Raw genomic sequence first — 18,810 nt, 5'->3', positions numbered from 1 at the left:
GTAGAGAAAGTGAATGTAAGTGAGGTGAATTAGGAAAAATAATTAGAGATTAGGGAGAGTCTTAGTGATAGCTGGGAAAGGGAAGTAGGGGAAGTGATGGCAGAGGAAGTGAAGGGAGAGGAAGTGTGAAGTGTAAGAGTATTGGAATGAAGGGTGAATGAGGTGAGGAGAGAAAAAGTAGGTAAGGTAACGAAAATTAGACTAAATGGGAAAGGAGAAATTATGCGAAATGAGTGAGGAGATAGAGAAGAGAGGAGAAATTATGGGAGAGGATCTAGGGAAAAGGTGGGATAATTATGGCAGAGCAAATAGGGGGTATTAGGGAAAAAAGTAGACGAAGTGAATGTAAGTTAGGTGAAGTAGGGCAAATGATTAGAAATGATGGTAAGTAAGGGAAGGCTAGTGATGACTGGGTGAAGGAAGTAGGTAAAGTGAAAGTAGAGGAAGTAAGATACTAGGGAAGCGTTGAGTGTCAATAAGTAGAAGAACTTAGGCGAAATGAGGTAGGGAGGGTTGTAGGTAAACTAATAAAAATTAGATCAAATGGTGAAGGTAGAGTAAGGGAAATTAGGAGGAACTATAGGAAGAGCAGGGCAGTGAGGGCAGAAAGAATATGGAAAATTAGGAAGGAAAAGTAGAGGAAGTGAATGTATCCTCAGGTGATAAAGTAAAAATCTAGTTTACATTCAGTCGGTAATTTAAAAATCTAGATTGCTTTCTTTCGTTGAAGTAGGAATCTGAAATAGTGAAGAAATAAATTTTTATCCAATTTTCTCTCCCTCTTTGTCTCTCTCTTATCGCACTTCGATAATAATAATTATCATGACAAAAATCTGAATTTCCCGACTAAGCTTTCTTTTTTCCTTCTTTTTTTTATAAATTTTATCTCCTATCGACGATGCAGAGCTCAGATCAATACTATAGCACACCAAAAAATATTTACGCGTTTCATACTGTATTTCAGAACAGTTTCTGTTTTATCGCTTCCACAAAATCGGAGATTTTATGATGCACGAAAATGAAAAAAAGACCTTTATCCTCGTGAAGTTTGAAAATTGCTTGCTGTTTACAGGCGAGAATTTGCATACAAAAGCAATTTATAATGCAGGTGATATTCACTGCCTTGATGAAAAATTAAATATGTTGATGCATTTTCTCCTCTCAATATTGCTTGTTTTCGAAAAAAAAGTGGTCTTATTGAATATTATCACGAACATTTTTCTAGAATTCATCTTTACAAATAAAGCAAGACTTCTCAAACCTTAAAACTAGATTTCCTTTTACTGAACTTCCTCTGTATTTTTTTGACTGGTGATTTATTAAACTGAATAATTTAATGAGTTTAAATAAGAATGTAAATTTTTTAATTTATAGCCGGAAAATAAGTGGTCATAAATTTAAATTTTAAATTTTCATTTTCTACGTGAAATGATTATTATTTTTCTTTTTATTTAACTTATATACATTAAATTTATTATAAAATAAATTTTTTCTTCCTTCTTTCTGCTATTTCTCTCGATATGTTTCTCATTGATAAATAAAAATTTCACGGTTATTGGAATAAAAAAATTTTTAATTCTCAGGCTAAATTTATTTTATTTGCAGTAATCAATTTGATACTGATCTATTCATTAAAGCACCTAAAGTGGAACTCTTTTAAATATTAAACTTTTGAAATTGAAGCTTAGCATTTTTTAATGCAAACGATTAGTAAGAAATTTCTCATTAAAATGAATTAAAAATTGTACACTTTTATAAATTCAAGAATAAAAAGATTTCCGATTAAAAAATATGAATCCGCCTTTTCATCATCAATATTCTAAATTAAAGAATGAATCAAGAAATTTTTACATTTTGAAGGTAATGTAATTTTTAAGCAACTGGAAGTGAAAAACAAGAAAATTTAAATGATTTTGGAAATATAATTTATTATTGATTGCTTCGGTTTTAAAATTTGATTTATAATTGTTTTTAGATAAACGTTAAAATGTTGCAGAATATTCAAAAATATTCCTTTTTTAATCAAAAATACTGCGAATTAAATTGAACAAAAGTTTTTGGTCATAAAGTTAATGAGAAGCTATTCAATAATTCAAAATAGTTTATATATTTTAATTTTTAACGTTAAAGTTGATAAATTTTATTATTTTAAAATATATTATTGTTCAAGTTTTCATACTTGCACTATACGTCAATTGTGAGAATATTTCATTAATTTATATTTACGGTTGATCAACATAAAACGTTTTTTTATCAAATATGTACTTTTAATTCAATTTGAAAACATTGAAAATTTGTTCTAAATTGCTCTTGTTCCTTTACCAATTGTAATAATAATTATAATAATGTCCTGTGTTAAAAATTCATGTTTCTGTTGACAATTAAACTATTTGGTGACAATACAATTCACTTCGTAGAAAAATTAATTATTATTTTAAAAACTACTTTTTTTTTTGGTCGGAAACTCATTTTTTTTCGCTGAAAAATAAACGATTTACTTTTCAATTTAAAATTTACCTTTTTCAGTTGAACTATTTTTTTGAAAAAAAACAACCATGTTGATCAGTTAATTCAAATATTTGTTTGGTAATAAATTAATTTTCTTGCTTAGAAATTGATCTTCTTGTTCGGACATTTATTAAAAAAAATTTTTTTCAACTATCTGATCTAATTTTTTGGAAATTAAACTATTTTATTAAAAAGTATCCTTTTTGTTTAAAAAGTAATCCTTTGACGGTTAAAAATAATTCTTTTTGGTTAAAAAGTATCCTTCTTGGCTAAAAAGTATCTTTTTAGTTAAAAAGTATCCTTTTTATTTGAAAAGAATCCTGTTTAGTTAAAAAGTTTCCTTTTTGAATAAAAAAGATTCTTTTTGGTTAACAATTCAACTGTTTTGTTAAGAATTCATTTTTGCTGTTAAGGATTTGAATATTTTATTCCTTTTTCGTTTTTGTTATAATATCAACTATTACATTTTTTGTTGAGAATAAAAACATCGCTTTTGGTTGAAAAATAATTTCTTCTTTAAAAATTTAATAATCTTGTTGTAAAAATATTTATCTTGATTCAGGATTCATAATTTTATTTAAAAATTCATCTTTCGGGTTAAAAATTTAACTAATTCCTCGAAAATTTGTTCTCTTTTATTGAAAATTAATTTATGAATTGAAAATTAATTTTTGAATTGAAAATTGATCTATTTCATTATTTTTGGAGGAAAATTAACTTTTTTAGATGAAAATTGAACTACTTGATTGAGAATTGATTTTTTCAGTAAAAACTGTGACTACTTTTTTGAAAATTCATTATTATTTATATTATTTGTTGTTGTAGAAGATTCATGATTTTAGTTGAACATTTATATTTTTGTGCCGAAAATTCAAATATTTTATAAAGAGCTGATTTTAATAATTTGGAAAAAAATTAAATAAGCAGTTGAAATTAACTTCTGCTGTAAGAAATCTTATTCCCGGTTTAAAAAATTAATTGCTTTGTAGCTAATTTGTCTTTTGCTTTTAAAATTCAACAATTTTTCTGAAGATTTATGTATTTGGTTAAAAATTTATCTTCTTAGTTGAAAATTGAATTAGCTGCTTAAATTTTAAACTAGATTCTTGATAGTTTTCTTATAGATTCAGCACTTTATTTGAAATTAAAATCTTTGATTAAAAATTCATTTTACTAGGATTCATTATAAAACCTAAAAATTGATTTCTTTGTTTTGAGAATTTAATTATGTCACTGAAAAATTGTTTCCCTTGTTTAAGAATTAATTTTTTGTTGAAAAAATATAACAATTCTATTTATTGTAGAAAATTGACATTTTTAATAGAAAATGAATATTTTTAATTGAAAATCGATATTTATTATTCAAAAAGTCATTTAATTTGTTTCAAATTAATTCTTTTTTGTTCAAAAATTTCTCTTCTCGGTTGAAAATGTGTTCATCTTGGGTAAAAGTGCTATTAATTGAAACTTTCTATTTGACAAAAAAATGTTTTAAACTAAAAATGTAACTATTTTATTTTTGGTTGAAAATTTTTATTTAAAAATTGCACTTCTCTACTTTATGTGAAAGTTGGGCGATTTCATTTTTTGTTTAATGAATCTATTTTTTAGTTAAAAATTTTACGATTTAGTTGCGAATCAAACTATTTATTAAAAAGTCGTTTTTTTTGTTTTGCTCAATTCGTCTCATTAGAAATTCAATTTTTTTGTTTATATATTCTCTATTTTGATTGGAATTTAGAGTAATTTCACTTGGAAGAATTTACTTTCCTATTTTTTCCTTATTCTCGGAAAAAATTACCTTATTTCCTATCTTATAAAAAAATTCTGAGCTACGTCACTTTTTTCTGGGAGAAGCGGAGTGGGGTAAGAAAAGTTAGAAAAAAGAATATTTAGATTACAACCATCTTATTTTCGGAATAAAATGTTAAATAAAAAAAGACCACGGTATATTTGAAAAAAAAGTTTATTACTACCTTATTCATTAATTAAGGAATGATTAGTTTGCAAGTCAGAGTAAAGCAGCTGATTTTGAAATCTGGCGACTCAAATTGCTCATTACAATGTACATACAATATAACAGTCCATTAAAGCTCATCGCTATTACAATTGCAAATTCTAAAGATAACTGTTATCAAACACATTATGCAAATTTTACACAGAAATGCGTGTTCTAGAATTAATTATATTATTTTTAGTCACAATAAAGGGAAATTTTCGACATAATATTTTATTTATTAATAAATAATTTTAAACCAAATGATGGAATCTTTAAACAAAAAATATAAAAATTCAAACACAAACAGTTGCATTTTATAAACAAATAAATGAATTTTCTATCAAAAATGAAGAATTTTTAATAAAACAGTCAAATTTCCAGAAAAATGAGTCTAACAAAATTGGTGAATTTTCTACAAATATAAATTTTCAACCGAATAGTTTAATTTTCAGGATGATCACACGCAATTTTTAGATGACAGTTGCACTTTTAATCCAAGAGAACAAATTTTTTATTTAAAATGACGAATGTGCAACAAAACAATCGAATTTTCCAAAAGGTGACTTTTTGAGAATATAGTTGAATTTTTAACCAAATACTTAAATTTTAAACAAATTAGTTGCGTTTTTAACTCAAGTGATGAATAAAAAAAAATCTTTAATAAATAATTTTTAACCGTTAGCCAAGTAGTTGTATTTTATTTAAAAAAAATTAATTTTCAAGAAAATAGTGAGACCCTTAACCAAAAGGGATGAATTTTCAATCAAGAAGGTTATCTCAAAACAAATAGTTTAAATTACAACTGAAAGCAATCGTTTTTCAACCAAAAAACTATTTAATTTTCAAACAAATATTTTAATTTTTAACCAAAGAAATGGATTTTCAACTAATTTAATCAATTTACAAGAAAATTTCAACATTTAATGAAGTACTTACATTTTAAATCAAGAATATAAATTGTTTCCCTAAACAAGCGAATTTACAAAACAATAAATAAAAATAGTTTAACTGTCATTTAAAAAAATCAATTCTGAGACTAAAAAAAAGCAATTTTAGTAAGATAATTAAATCTTCAACCGATATAATAAAATGTTGACAAAGTAGTTTAAATTTTAACAAAGTGTTTGAATTTTTAACCAGAAAAGATAAATTCTCATGATGAATTAAAAAATTGAAGTATTAAACTATACACGATAAGTTTTCAAACAAAAATGGCCTAATTAAATTTTCATCTATAGAAATTAATTTTGAAACAAAAAAACGTTTCATTATAAAACAAATTTTCAAGAAAATAGTTAAATTTTCCATCTAAGAGATATAGCGTCAACTAATAAAATGAGTACCAACGTATTTCATTTTTTAAACAAGTATTTGAATTTTTCACCAACATTGTAGTAGTTTATATTTTAGTTAAAAAATTTATTTGTGAACAAAAACAACAACAAATCATTGAGAAAATTAGTTAAAATATTAATCGAGAATACACATATTTTTGAAAAAAAATCCGATTTTTAAAACCAAATATAACATTTTCAACCAAGTTATTGAAGTTTCCACTACGAAAAATAAAATTTTCACCAGTAATGGGAGCGTTACATTTCCTAGTAGAAAAAAATTATATAAAGTAAACAACATTATTTTCAACAGGAAAAGCAAATATTAAAAAAATAGTTACATTTTCAACCAATAAAATGTATTTTTTCAAAGTGGTTCAACTTTCAAGTAAGTAGTTTAGTTTAAACGAAAAAGATGAATTCTTATTGAAAAACTGGACAATTCAGTTTTTAACTAAACACGCTCAATTTTCATCATAAAATGAAAAGTTAAATTTTCACTTAAATATGGGTAAATAATGTATTTAATTAATTTGAATTAATTCAATTATTTTTTCTTAAACAGTTGCAATTTTAACTTTCAACTTTTCAACCAAAGATGGAAGAGTTGAATTGTTAGTTAAAAATAATTTAAAATAAAAACTTGAAAAAAAATGGTATTGTTTTAAAAAAAAAATTTATTTCGGGTATTATAAGTCAAATATTCCAAGGAATCTATCTAACCATCAGAGAATAGCAGAATTTCTTAACGTATTTACAGACTACATGAAGAAATGAATTAAACATTTCTTTAATTATATTTTGTCTGAAAAAATTCTCCTTTCGCTCTGCTGGGAATCGAGCTACAAAAATTCTGATCGACGGTTGGGTGCTTTCCCATTAAGCTACTATAGAGATCGAGAGAATAATCCTTTTTCAGAAATACACGCATTATGATGCTAGGTGTTAGAAGTCAAATTTTTTAAGGAATCTGTATTATCTTTAGAGAATTAAAAAAAATATTTAAAAAAACATTATTTTCTTGATCTCTCCAGTAGCTTAATGGGAAAGCACCCGAACGCCAATCAGAATCAGTGAAGCATTAACAAAAAAGGTCATTTTTAGCTTAATATATTTAACAAAAAAAAATCGTTTTTTCGTTTTTTATTGATTTTGAATAATGAAGATAGCCACTTTCGCAAATCATACAAAAATTTGTGCTAAATCGATAAAAAAAATTTGAAAAATAAATATAGTTTCTTTTCTGAAATTTCCCCGTAGGAGCGTATTATTGAAAATCTTGAACCTGGAAACTAATCAATAAGAAAGTGAATTCATTCTGAAAATAGAGATTAAAGGTTTATTCGGTTAGAGGATGGAAGAAAAGGATTTGTTAGGATTCACGCGTCTGATTAATTTCATTCTCTTCGATTTGCCAGAGTTTGGAATAAGTGACATCGACTCCTGATTTGATATTGTTCAATTGAGTAGAAATTGAACTGTCAGAAATGACTTTATTCATGAAATCATAATACTTTATTCAATGTCTAAATTCGTCCTTTTTTTGAACATCAATAATTTCGCTCGAAAGGGATTTGAAATCTTTTAGCTTTCCAAATTGTGTTATATTTGTTACAGTTTTTTGTTTGTTATTAAAAGTCGTTTTTAAATTCACTAATGACTGAAAAACTTCGTATGGTATAACTGACATCATTTTTCGACGCTTAATTAAATGCAATTTATTTTTTTTTTTTGCAATTTTGAGGCAAATTCAAAGTTTATTATTCCAAATTTAATTTTTCTCTGAGAATAATGCCTTCTTGGATACTCGGATTTTGTTTTAAAAACTATTTTTCAAATTTAAAGAATGTGATAGCGATAAAAAACTACATAAATTTCAAATTGTATATTGTGAAACAAAGCAGTTAGACTTTTAACCAAGTATTTGAATTTTTCACCAAAAAGATGATTTTTTTACACAAAAAAAAATACATTTTTATCAAAAAGTTGAATTTTCAACAGTAATGTTATTTTTCAACAAAATAGCTGAATTCTAAATCAAGGAAGATTTTTCAGCCTAGAGACCAAATTTAAACAAGTTGTTGAATTTTTAAGACAAAAAGAAGAATTATTAATATAAGACTTATATTATGCAAAAGCGGTAGAAGGTTTAACTTGAAAATAATAATTTTATACTAGAAAATAGTTCAATTTTTGAGCCTAAAATAAAAACTAATTTTCGCAAAGTATTTTAATTTTAACCCCAAAATTTGAGTTTACAACAAAAAAGTTAATTCTTATTTAAATAGCGGAATATTTAACCACAAAAAATGTATTCTCAACGCAAAATTTAGTATTATATATTAAAAAAAAAACGATTTTAATATACAATAAAAACAGTTCCTTCAACAAAAAAGACGAATTTTTAACACAATATTTGAATCCTAAAAAAATATAGATTTTTCAGGTAAGAAAGAAGCAAAATTTCTATCAGATTTTTCAGTTTTTCAATCAAAAAGATGCATTTTCTGAAAAAACCGTTAAATTATTAACAAAAAATTCATTTTCATCCAAATCGTTGAATTTTGAAACCGAAAAAGACAATTAATACAAAACATTGTAATTTTTGACGAGAAACTTAATTTTTAATAGAGTAGTTGAAAATTCAACCAGAAAAGATTTTTCAGTAACGAAAAAACTTTCAACTAAATTGTTAAATGTTTTATTTAAAAAGAAGAATTTTCAAGAAAAAAATTCATTTTCATTCAAATAATTGAATTTTTTAAACAAAGAGCCGAAAATTCTGCAAAACAGTTTGAATTTTCTATCTCAACATATTTATTAGAAAAAAAGTGATTTTTATAAAAATAGTTTAATCTTTAACCAATTCAATTAAGAATAATAAACAAAATCATTTGATTTTCGAGTTAAAAAGACGAATTTTGTACAAAAAAAGTTGAATTTTGAACACAAAAGTTAATTTTCAACAAAGTAGTTGTGTACTCAAGCAGAAAACATTTTTTCAGTTAAGAAACATTATCGAATTTTCTGTGAAAGGCAGTTTATTGTCATTCGAATCATTTCATTTTCTACAAAAGTATTTAATTTTATATAAAAATACGAATTTTTTTGAAAGAGGTTGAATATTCAACCTGAAAGTATTTAATTTTCAAAAAAATTTAATTTTCAACAAAATAGTTCTATCCTTAAACAGGTAAGATTTTTCAGAAAAGAAAAAAAAATTGTAATAACATTTTGGAATTTTCTAAAAAAACAGATCAATTTTATCCACATAGTTGAATTTTCTACAAAAATATTGAATTTTTAGACTAAAGCCATTTGTGTTGGAAAACAGGTTGATTGTTCAACTTAAATGTTTTTAATTTTCAAAAAAATTAATTTTTAACAAAATAATTGATTCCTCAACCAAGAAAGATTTTATAGTATAGAAGAAAAAAGATTCAACAAAACTCCTAAATTCTCAAGCCCAAATGGCGAATTTTTTACAAAAAAGTTTAACCCTTACACGAAAGATATGAATGATCAACAAAAAAGCTTATTTTCACTCAAATAGTTGAACTTTCTAACATACTCGTGCATACATACATACATAAATAAATACATACATACACACATGCATACATACACACATACACACATGCATCGATACATACATTCTTTATAATGTATTTTACCAGTAGAAAAGCCTTAAAGTGTAAACATTCTTCCATTATTCCTTTGGATTATAAAATCTTTTTTTTAATTAACAAATAAAATAATATAAATTATACTCCTGAGAATAATATAATAATATTTTTCAAAACAACGTGGAACTTATATAAAATCTCTGCTTTAAAGAACCGATAAACTACACTTCTCCTCTTATCAGTCTTCCGGATTTTCTCGAACTCGTCTTTTTCACACCGCAGCTTCAAGCAATGTTTCACCCTCTGGTCGTTAAAAAAAAATCTAAAAAAAATCTCAACTAAAAGAAGCATTTATCTTGAAAAGGTGATATTTTTTAAAATGTTGCAAGTGGAAGTGAATAAGACTTACGGAAACGAATATTTAAATCCCCCATTTTTCAAAAAACTCCTTAGATTAAACGTCCTAGGAGTAAAAAAAAGAGAGAAGCTGGAGAAAGGATAAAAGTTAATAAAAGGTAAAATTTGAAAAAAAAATATTCGGTAACTTTAGAAACAATTGAGGTGCGAGCAGTAGAGCACATTTATAAAAAAACAGTAAATTAGTAAAATTTTTAATAAAAGAGATAAATCTTTAGCTAAAATAATTAATTATCAAACAAGACAGACGGATTTTTAACTAAAGATATTAAATTTAAATAAAAAATATTAAATTTACACCATAAGAGATGATATTTTATGAAAAAAAGCATTTACAACAAAAAAATCAAATTTTCAAAAACAAAAAATTGTTGCGTCTATAAAGATTCATTTCATTTAAACAGTTGAATTTTTACCAGAAGAAGAATACATTTCTACCAAAAGAAGAGCATTTTTTTACAAAATATGAATTTTCAAGAATCGACTCAGATTTTTATCCAAGAAAGATCTTAAGTCAAAAAAGAAACCAAATTTTAACCAAATTGTTAAATTTTCGAGCTGAAAATGTTAAATAAAAAAATTAAAATTTTAAATAAATAGGTGAAACTTCAACCATCACAGATCAACCAAACCAAACCGTTGAGTTTTTCTGCCGAAAAGACTAATTTTGAGTCAACACATTTTTTTCAGTCGAGAAAAAAGATATTAATCAAATTTTCGAATTTTTAATGAAACAGTTGAATTTTCAACTGGAGAGATAAATTTTCAATGAAAAAAGATGACTTTTATACAATTAAGGATCAATTTTGAACCCACAAGAATACATTTTTAATAAGCTATAGAAATTTCAACTCAATATTTAAATTTTTCACTTTAAAAAATGTTCTACTTAAATTTTAATTTAAAAAAATTTGTTTTAAATAACAAAATGAATGATCAACGAGCTGAATCCAACGATAAATAAAGAAGTTAATTCTTAAGCCAAAAAAGAAATTTTTTCAAAAAGAAAGATTATCTTCAACTAAAAATGGAATCGGTAAATTCTCTGTTTAAAAAACTAATTTCGCGTTAAAAATGACTTTCCAATTAAATATTTAAACTTTTGAACAAAAGATTTATTTCTTAACAACGAAAATGAATTTTTTACCAAAAAGTACGAATTATTATGAAACTCCATTAATTTTCAACCAGAAATATAACGAAATTTTAGATTTAAGGAACAAATTTTCTACAAAAAAATAATTTCTAAAAAAATAGTTTAATATAAAAAAATTAATATAAGTTAAAACAAAAATTAATTTTCAAGAAAAAGGTTAATTTACGAGAAAATATTAGAATTTCCAACAAATAAGATAAATCTTGAACAAAAAGGTATATTTTTTATAAAGTATTTAAACTTTTAACGAAGTGTGATTAAAAAAAGGAAAATAATAAATTCTCAATTATACCATTAAAATAATTTGTTTTTTTAATTGCATATATTTTAAACCAGAAAAGATCAATTTTCAATATAAAAATTAATGACTAACCAAAAATGAAATAACTAAATTTTTAGTCAAGAAAATTAAGTTTCAAGCAAAAAAAATCAAATTTTTTAGCACAGTAATAAACTTTTCAAGCAATAAGATTATTCTTTTTACCGAAATGGAAACGGAATTTCAAAAAATACATACATTTTTAAACAAATACTTGAATTTTGAACTGGAAAAAATAAACTTTTAACCAATAATTGAGTAATTAAATTTCCTGGTTAGAGAACTAATTTTATACAGAAAAAAACTCATTACTAACATATTAGTACAATTTTAAATTAAAGGGATTGATTTTCAAACAAAAATATTAATTATGGATAACAAAGTTAATTTGCGACCAAATAGTTGAATTTCAAACTAAAACAATGAGTCGCCAACCAAAAAAGCGCATTTTTCAAATAGTAGCTTACTGAATTACATTAAATTGAGAAAAAAGAGAACTTTCTTGAAACAGGGGCAAAAATTAAAATGTTTGAAAAAAAAGAAGAGAGTGGAATAGGGAAAACAGTTTGCGGTCTGAAATTTGAAAGTTTTTTCAAATCTTATTGAGTTATTATTTACCTGCGCTGGTGCAGGATCATCCTAACTCCAGCCCCTAACTCCTAACTCCTAACTCCTAACTCCTAACTCCTAAGTCCTAAGTCCTAACTCCTAACTCATAATTCATAACTCCTAACGCCTAACTCCTAACGCCTAACGCCTAACTCCTAGTTTCTAACTTATAATTGCCAACTCCCAAACCCTAATTCCTAATTCCTAAATCCTAACTTCAAACTCTTGACTCCTAACATCTAACTTGAGGCACTCAGGGAAGTCATAAAGCTCATGAATTCATAGAGCTAAGAGAACTAAGGGAACTAACGGACCTCAGTGAACGAAGGATGTTCAGGGAAGTCAAGGCACTAAGGAAATTTCGGGAGTTCAAGGAACTCAGAGAATTCAGGGACTTTAGAGAACTAAGGGAACCAACAAACCTCAAGATATTCAGGTAACTCAATTAACTAAGAAACTGAGACAACTCTGGAAAATCAGGGAATTCAAAAAAGTCAAGGAACTAGTGGAACTCAGGGGATTAAAAGAGTTCAAAGAACTCAGTAATTCAGGGATATAAGAGAAATAAGGGAACAAACGGAACTCATGGAATTCAAAGAATCAGGGAGTTAAGGTAACTAAGAGAACTACGGAAACTAAGGGAATTCAGCGAACTGAAAGCACGATGGGAATTTAGAATATTCAGGCAGCTCACGGAACTAATGAATCTCAGAGAACTCAAGTATCTCAGAGAACATAAGAAACTCAGGCAACTCTGGCAACTCATGTAACTCAGGCAATTTAAGGAACTCAGGGAAGTCAGAGACTTTAGGGAGCTTAAGGAACTAACGAAAATCAGGAAATTCATCGAACTAAGGGAACTTGGCACTCATAGAATTTAGAATTTAGGAAACTTAATGAACTCAGGGAATTCAGGAAACTGAGGGATTTCAGAAAACTCAAAAAACTAAGGAAACTCAGGGAACTCAAGGAACTAACGGAATTCATGTAACTCGGGGCATTCAAGGAACTGTTAAAACTCAGAAAATTCAGGGAACTCAAGGAACTAGAGAAACTCCAGAAATGAAGGGAACTCAGAGAAATTAGAGACTTCAGGGAACTTAAGGTACTAACGAAAATCAGGAAATTTATCGAACTAAGAGAACTTATGGCACTCATCGAATTTAGGAAACTTAAGGAACTCAGGGAACTCAGGGAACTCAGGGAAATTAATTAAACTCAGAAAACTCAAGGAACTCCGACAATTCAGAAAACTCAGGGAATCAAGGGAACTCAGGAAACTCAGGGAATTTAAAAAACTCAAAAAACTAAGGAAACTCAGGGAAACTGCAGGAATTAACGGAATGCAATTAACTCAGGGAATTCAAGGAACTCTGGAAACTCAGAATATACAGGCAATTCAAGAAGCTCAAAGAACTGAGGGAACTCAGGGAATGCAAGGAACTTGAAGAACTAAAGGAACTCAGAGAATTCATGGCTCTTAAGGAAATAAGGTAACTGACGAAACTCATAGAACTCAGAGAACTCCGGAAAATCAGGAAATTAGGGAACTCAAGGAATTCAAGGAATTCAATGAACTAAGAAAATTCAAAGAAATTAAGGCACTTAGGGAATTTGGGGAATTAAAGGAACTCAGGGAATTCAGGGAACTCAGGGATTCAGGGACCTAAGAGAACTAAGGGAACAAACGAAAATCAAAGAATTCAGGAAACTTAATGAACTAAAGAAATTCAAGAAAATCAAGGCACTAAGAGAATTTTTTGCTTGGTCTAGTATTCCCGTGCTAATCATTCAAATAACAGGTTCGTTTTGCAACACTGCTTTGACTCAAGTTACCGATTAATCTCTCTAGCGATAAATTAATTCTTGCCATCTGATATTATTTGGTAATATTATAAAAAATGATATAAACAAATGCACTGTGAAAGTATTTATAGGCAGAAAGAAATCGACCTTTCGTTCCTTAGATTCATCATCATACGAGCCAAAAAAAGAGTGAGAAATAGAGCGAGAGAGAGAAGATGTCGACATTCAACGAGACTAAGTGAAACTGGGTAAAAGGGATGAAATTTAAAAGAGATGGGGTAAAGTGGGATAGTTGAATAATAGAGTAGATTTAAATTGTGTGCTGCAAAGTGGACGGAAGGCGACTGAACCAAGCAAAGAGGAGAGAAGTAGGATTAAAATTAACAAAGTGCTGGATGGGCAAAGGGGTTAAATAAGTGGTGAACTTGGATGACGGCTAATTGGAATCAGAATCAAGAGAAAAAAGACAAGAGTTTGAAGTATGAGAGAAAATTGTACGTTATTTCATTCGTCTCTAAACTCTACGCCGAAAATAGAGTAAAGGAGAAGGATATTACATTTTTTTTAAATAATGGGGTTAACTGGAAAAATTAATGCTGGAGTAGATTTTTTAGTAATTGTTGTTAAAAGACCACAATTTAGAACTAAGGTAACTAAGTTTTAAAAATTTCTAAAAAAATCCTATCTATTAGGTGCAAATATAAAAAATTATTATATTGAAATGACAAAATCGGAAAAAGCTCTGATATAATTCAGGACCTAAGATTTTTCAAATTTAACTCTTAAAATAAGAAGCAAAAAAGTTTTTTCATGTATTGATTCAGAATTCTGACGAAAAAATAGGCTTAATAAATAATTCTAAAAAATGAATGTGGCTAAGGTAAAAGATAAATTTTGTTTTTATTTTTTATTCTTTAATTTAAAAAATTTAGCTTGAACCAAACAAAAAAAAAATAATTTTCAACAATATGGTCAAATTTCCAACGATATCGTTAAATTTTTAAGGATAAACATTTTAATTAAATAATTCAAATCTTGATTACCTGTCAGGAGAAGGTTAATGTTTTTTGTGATGAAATCGAATCAGAATGCACCTTATTTATTTGAAAAATTTGTCGCGCGACAATATTTTTTATTTATTTAAATCAATTTTATATAAGATACAGATTTTCGTCAATTGTCAACAAGCATATATCGTTTTTTAAAAGCATTAATTCTAAATAGCATAAAAAAATTCTTCTCACGTACAGTTTATAAATGAAAAATAATGTTTCATTGTTTAAATAATTTTATAAATAAATTCACAACTTGATTACTTTTCAATAAATAGATTTCGTTTCTCACATAATCGACTGCAAATCACTCAAGAAAGGATCTGTCTTTAATTTTAATTTTATATTTGTATTTTTCATAACATTTATTTAAATAAACAAAGAATGTCTGCCAAAGTCTATTAGAAAATAAGGTCCTTTTTCAGTCACTGGTAGTGATTTCGTGACAAAACATCCATTTCTTTACAACTAGTCAAGCTGTAAATTTTTATATAAAATTGTGTATAAGACAAACAACTATTGTTTAGTAATGAAGTAAATTATGTATATATATACGAAGTTTGGCAGTATTAATATTATGTATTTTTCAATTTTGTTATATAAAATTTGAAAGAAAGTTATATAAAATTTTGTTAAAAAAATTTGTTTTTAAAGCCAAATTGTATAATTTTATAATTTTTTTATAATATTTTTTAACATCATCATTTTTTTTAAATTGTATAATTGCATAATTTCCACAAATAATCTAAACTTTATTGCCTTGAAAACAGCACAAATTTGTCTGAAAGTAGTCAAGTTGTGGATTTGTTTATAAAATTTTTAATGAAATAAATTATTATTATTCTGCGACAAATTATCACAACGGAGGGATTTTTCTAGCCTATTAAAAGTAAATTCCGTTGAAAAAATTTAATCTGCCGGTTTTGAATTTACGAAAAGCTATATTTGTTTAAAAAATTAATTTTAAAAATGAACAATTGTAATCAAGTATAAAAAATCTTACATATTATTTATTGCCGCCAAACTTTTGACCAGTTTTGTTAAAGGAGCGAAGTGTTTAGAGCGGTATTGGCGAAAATATTTAGTATTAACCATTTTTAGTTAACCAGTTAGTTAACCAGTACTTTTTATTCTCATAAACTTGTAACTTATCTATATTTTCACATATACCCCGAATAAAAAATTGCGAAATAACGCTTACAATTATTTTTTATTTTGCAGTTAAACTTGCACTCATTAATTTGGTTAAATAAAAAAATTGATTGATTATTGATTATTTGAACAAAAGTTTCAACTTTGCTGTTAAATAACAAATAAATAAATAAAAACGTGTAAAAAGCGGCTCTCACAAATTTTTCAGAAATTTATCAAACTTTAATTTTTGTAAATAAATTTATGTTTAGGGTTTTCTGTCTATTGGTCGAAAATCAAATTTTTTTAATATTGATTTTTATTCCCAAGCTGTGAAAAAATGTATCTCTAGATCCGTTGGGATTCGAACCTACGTCTCTCAGATTGCCGGTCTGATCCTCTTACCCACTAAGCTACAGAGAGACTAGATCAATTTCTTCACAATACATACAAGTTTAATTCCGACGTGATCCCTTATATTTGCAAGAATAATTATTCGAAACATGAAAATTATATATTTTTTGATGTTTTGGTTTTTGACCAGATGAATTTATTAAATACTTTAATGCTAATTGCCTTTTGTCTACTGTGTAAAATTTATAATAATTTACTATTACTAAATTACTACTACAGAATTGCTCTCGTCTCTCAGTAGCTTAGTGGGTAAGAGCACCAGATCGGTTATCTGAAAAACCTGGATTTGGATCCTAGCGGAGGTGGAGAAAAATTTTGTTTCACAATTTAGAAATAAAAATTATTACAAAAAAATACTGATTTTAGGCCCGTAAATTGATTTCGTCTCTCCGTAGCTTAGTGGGTAAGAGCATCAGGCCCGCAATCTGAATGACCTGAGTTCGGATACCAGCGGATCTAGAGAAACATTTTGTTTACAATTTAAAAATGAAAAAAAAATTGATTTTAGACCAGTAAACTGACATCGTCTCTAAGTAAATTAGTGGGTAAGAGCATCAGACCCGCAATCTGAATGACCTGGGTTCGGATCCGGGTGGAGCTAGATATTAATTTTTTCACAAACTAGGAAGAAAAATCTATATTAAAAAAAATTTATTTTAGTCCAGTCGACAAAAATCAATTAAACTAAAAATAATTAATATATTTATCTTGTCAAAAACCATAACATCAAAAATATTAGAATTCTTTTCATCAATTTTTTAATTCTTTACTTTTTCTTTTTGGAAAATTGGATCAATATTGTAAGCTGTAGAGTAATTTGTCCAAATTTTTTTTCCCTGACTGGCGCATAATGAATTAGCCTGACTAATTAAAATCAGAATAAAGCACTAAAAGAGATTTTCCAGAATTAGACTTTAATTTTAATATTTCAGAAGATGGACGTCTAGGAGTTGAAGATCTGCATAAACGAGAATGTTTTAAATTTATTCATGAAAATAAGGATTCAACCTTCAGGACCAGAAGTTAATAGCGCGATTACAAGAATTATTGTGTGCCTCGCCTCTTTCTTATTCTTAAATATAATGCTTGCATTTTTCACTCACGGACTATTGCCCAGTTTTATTTTTTTATTTTATAGTTTGTTTCTAGGAACTTTTCATTATTTATATCCTATTCAATCAGATTTTAATTAATTATTTTAATTATTTTCTCTTTTCTACAATTTCATCCTAATAAGAAGGTTTATTTTATTTATTTTTGCACCTTGACTTTAATAATTTAGTACAGAGAGGAAAAAGCCTTTTTAAGATTCTGCTCACACTTCGACCCTAATTAAATATTTCTTCATTTCATACCATACTTTCTTGAAGATAATTGAATGAATTCCACTTTTAATGGAACTTTTGGAATCCACTTGGTATTTTACTTTAGATCATAATGATTGTTATATTTATATTTTATTTTGCAATATTACAAAATTTTTAAAATAATTCAAGTAAGACATATACATAGAATTTTGGAAAAGATTAAAAAATAATTGTTAACTTAAAAATGCGTATAACATTTTCAAACAAAACGTAGATTTTTTAAGATTTCAAACAAAAAGTTTTAAAGCTTTTTAAGTATTTTAAAAGGTTTAAAAAAAAGTAAACAAATTTTCTTAAGATTCGTTTGAAAATGTGAAATGATTTAAGAAAAAAGAGGTAATTTCATAAGAAAATTTCAGGTTCAATTTTTGGAACTTTCCAGTAAAAATTCGAATAATTTAAAAAGACTTTTTGAAGTTTTTGATGTATTTTCAGAATTATAAAGGGTTTTAAATAATAAAAACCTTCTTAAGTTTCAAAAGAAATTTTTTTAATTTTGATTAATCTTAAAAAAATTTTAGGAAAATTTTTAATGATTTTAAAATATATTGAGAAGGTTTAGAAATTTGGTAAAGATTAAAAAATGATTAACATTTTTTGAGAGATTTATCAAAAAATTCTTTTTATTGTAGATTGTATAAGATTTAGAAATAAAATTTTAATGATTTTTGAGAATATCTAAAGGTTTTAAAAAAGTAACAAAAATGTCTTAAGGTTCCTGGGAAAATTTTAAATGATTTTTTATTTTGAAAATTCTATTTTTAAACCACGTGTAAAAAGGTTTCTTTAGAAGTGGAAAAATTTAAAGGATTTCCGAACAATTTTTAAAATTAAAAATTTTTTTTTTAAAATGTTAAAAAAAATTCGAACTATTAATAAAGATGTACAAAAGTTTTGTGAAAATTTGGAAGTTTATGAAAAACTTGAAAATATTTCTCCTGAATTTAAAAAAAAAATCGTAGGGAAAATTCAAAGCATTTAAAAACATATTCAAAGGGTGTAGACCTGTTGTAAAGATTCAAAAATAATTAACAATTTTAAAAAATTTTAAGAACTTTTAAATAAAATTTAT

General features: G+C 26.2%; 1 protein-coding gene across 1 annotated transcript in view; it reads right to left on the bottom strand.

Moving 5' to 3' along the window:
* Positions 1 to 18,810, bottom strand: part of LOC117175197 (zwei Ig domain protein zig-8-like) — a 367,026-nt gene that overhangs the window by 2,874 nt on the left and 345,342 nt on the right. The window lies entirely within an intron of this gene.

This window comes from Belonocnema kinseyi, chromosome 6 (assembly GCF_010883055.1).
Source record: "Belonocnema kinseyi isolate 2016_QV_RU_SX_M_011 chromosome 6, B_treatae_v1, whole genome shotgun sequence".
Taxonomy (NCBI): Eukaryota; Metazoa; Arthropoda; class Insecta; order Hymenoptera; family Cynipidae; genus Belonocnema; species Belonocnema kinseyi.
This window is presented reverse-complemented; position numbering and strand designations above follow the sequence as displayed.